A 3,672-nucleotide genomic window follows, 5' to 3' on the forward strand; every position below is an offset into this window, starting at 1 on the left:
AGTTCACATCCAAGCACATTATTCAGTGCTGATAATCAAATATTTAATCTCATTTAATCTAACAATTTACAATTAATTCCGAGACTAAATTCTAAATGTGTTGATATCGGAACCAAACAGTTTTAATGTTACCTTTTTCCCTGGGCAGATTTAAAAGTGAAACTGTCATGTGTGTTTCTTTTACTGAGAACAACACAGCAAAATGCAAATATGAAGATGCCATTTGTGGCCAAATTTAGGACTCAATTGTACAGCTACCTGAATGAAAAGAAAAAAAAAAAAAATCAAGCTACAACTACCAGATGTAAAAATTTAATCTAGATCACTCTTATAATTTACTCTGCCAATGTTTTGTTCCAGAATACACCTATACATTTTCAGCGGTTACATGCTGTAAGCCCCATGTTAAGCATATACATCAATTCCAATTATTTGCATGGTTTTGTCAAAATATCTTTAAGTTTCACATTTGGGCATTTCCCACTTTGTTTCTCTTCCAAAAACATCAGAACCATCTTTTGGTAGCTTTTGTTGGACATGAACTTGCTGGTCATTGCCTAAACAGCTTGTAAGCAATTCTCTCAAGTTCATCTTAGAAGAGCACCTATAGTTGTTAAACTTCATATTTTTCAATCTTCATATGCCTGCTTTAGTCTACTGCTACAGCATCTGCATTGTAACAAGAAAGTCACTCTCCTAAAGTGTTCCTTGAAGATATGGGATATCATCACAACTAGAATATAAGGGCTTAATTCTATCCCTTCCTACAACTTCTGTAACATTCAGTAAACTGGTACCTGCACTGGTGACACTGTGGCAGCACAGTAATTCCTGCACTATGAGATCCAGAGATGCCAGCTCCAATCCCAGCAACAGAACTGTACTAGCACACTGCTGTTTGTGGGCTAATCATGCTTGTATATCAGAAAACTAATTAGTTTGGGCACAGCTCTATGCTAAGTTCAATATCTTTGCACAGTCACACACTCCACAGGTATTTCTTTCCACCTTCCCACACATATTTGTCTCAATTAGACACTACATACTGATGGGTTTACCTGTGGCCAAAATTTCCAGAGACTTTTGCTCCAAGATACACTACTACTCTAGGAAGAAACAGAAGTAACAAGAAGTTATTTGCAAGAGGTCTAAATCAGAATTTTTGTTCAGAATCAGTAACAGTTAATTTTCAAGCTTGGCCTAGCTAGGAAAGCATTGAAACCAGCAGTTATGGCAGAAACTATATAAAACTAGTATGTAGTTTTCTAAAAGTATTAATTTACTGGCACTAATGATGTTGTATATTATCCCATCTGCTATAAAAACTGATAAGTTGTGATGAAGACTCACTCGGGGTTCTTACAGAATATAAATGTGATGACTATTCTACTTGAAACTGTTCAAAATTTTAGCATTAATTAGAATGAAGTAAAATGCCAGTGAATACAGAAAAAAATGCATATATTGAACAGCCATGGAAGTACTTATCCCCTGCCTGCACATATCCTTGGGTATCAATTCTGAATGCACTTATCTTGCCAAACCAGTTATTAAATGTAAGGTAATACATATTCTATATATTTTTCTGTGTTTGAAATCTGATTTCATAAATGTCTACAACTTTCACATTGGATTTTTCTGGTCTGGTTTACCTTTCCTCCTTTCTTTCAACCAATAAAGCTTGTTCTAAGAAAACAGGAAATTAACCAAAGAAATATGAGACCCAAAGCCAAAATCATTTACTTTCGTATTTGTTGCAAAAACATTGAGTCAGCAAACAAAACCAAAAACTTTCAGTTGATTTCTGCTTGAAAGTTGCCAACAAAGTGACATGCAAAGGTTGAGTTTTGGGACTACCTGCAGTAAAGTTATATTCAGTGCAATACAAGTGCAAACAAGCACTGTTCTGCCAGCTCCCCTTTTCAGGGGTACAACAGGGAATCTCACAATAGGTCAGTTTAAGAAAACAGTAACAAGTTTCTTTTACTTAAATTAAACAAAACCAGGGAGAACTGAAAATACAGTTTTTCAGATGGAGGGTCAACTTAAATTTCTCTCACACACAGCTCAAGCTGTTCACACATAACAAAAAATTTGACTGCTGCTAAATGTTGCCTTCACATATCTGTACTACTCAGATTTGACTAAATCTCCACCATCACTTAACATGCTGTTCTGTAACATTTTATTGCACTTAAATACAAATAGTCCAGTATAGCAGAATATTTTTAATTATATTGAATATTCTAAAAATTAAGTCAAATGAACAATATTGATTTGAATTTAAACACATTTGATTGCAGTTCACATTAGAGAGGACTGCAGATCATCACTGTGGTGAAATGGCTCAGTCTTTTTACTTCTAAACTTATCTTAGAGTCTTATCTTCCTATGAATTTTATTTAATACATCATGAATGATTCATGGTTATTTCTACTTTATCAGTAACTATTATTATTGTTCTCTCTAATATTTGCATTTAATAGAATAAATTTAGGATTTTCTTGGTAGTTACCCCAAGAGATGAACCAATGTGATATATTTTTCCTTCTGCACTCTAAAAATGAAAGAGTAGTTCTGGAAGTGAAATTCAAAATAAAAATTATCACTTTTTAATTAAATAGCCATAACACCTAAATTAATATAATTTTATCTATCCCACTCAAGTAATTTTTATTGCTGAATGTTTCATCACTACATGCTCACAATGACAATGTTAAAAATTTGTTAAGGAAATGTCATTGCAAATAAAGTTGCTGATCAGAAGCAGTTTGCTCTGCACTGGTACCAGTGTTCCCTGAGAGCTAAAGTGGACTTCTGGTCACATTGCATTATCTGCAAGGAGAAGAATTTCCTCCTTGATGGACGGAGTTTCCTTCTACAAGTCCAACCCAATTAACTAACTATACTGAAACTAAAGGTAAAAGAAAGAAAGGAAGATTCCCCTCAACTACACTCTTTAAATCTTTTTACAGCCTTAAAAATCTGCTACTTATGAAACGCTAAATGGTGCAGTGTTTAGGAAAATGTTATTTTATTTACAAATAATACTACCTTTCAGAAAGCCATTTTTAGATTCAAAACATTTTTTCCTTCCTGCACTGAAAGGAGATTTGCTTGCAAAGCAAATTGCCAAACACTAACTGAATCCAATTAGAACTTGACAAACTGTTGCAAATAAGAATTGGGGATGCAGAATTTCATTACAACCTATAATCTGAACATTCATTACAACCTATAATCTGAACAATTGTACACTCATCTCTACAACTACTTAAATGTAGGGAGACAGTGCATATTTGGTTAGCAAAATGCAGTGCTTAATTTAACATAAAGGCTGATTTGCAGTTGAAAGAATTTTTATAATTACTAATCAAACTGAATTAAGTCTCTTTTCTAGAAAGCAATTAAAGGAAAAAAAATACAAGGCCAGGCTAAAAACAAGTCAGAATATATGTCCCTACTTTGTGTCAATCCACCTAGGTGCAGCTTAAAATCTCAGCATACTGGGAACTTGCCTTAAGTTTTCAGAGGTGACTAAATGCACAAGACATTCAGCAGAAGCCATGTGTGCCTCGGCACATCTGAGCTCCACAAGCGTTGGAACAGAAGCACATGGTTTATGTTTCATGTTTGGTTTTGGTTATTCAAATAACGTGCATTACACATGCA

This window comes from Vidua macroura, chromosome 9 (genome assembly GCF_024509145.1).
Source record: "Vidua macroura isolate BioBank_ID:100142 chromosome 9, ASM2450914v1, whole genome shotgun sequence".
In the NCBI taxonomy this organism is placed as follows: domain Eukaryota; kingdom Metazoa; phylum Chordata; class Aves; order Passeriformes; family Viduidae; genus Vidua; species Vidua macroura.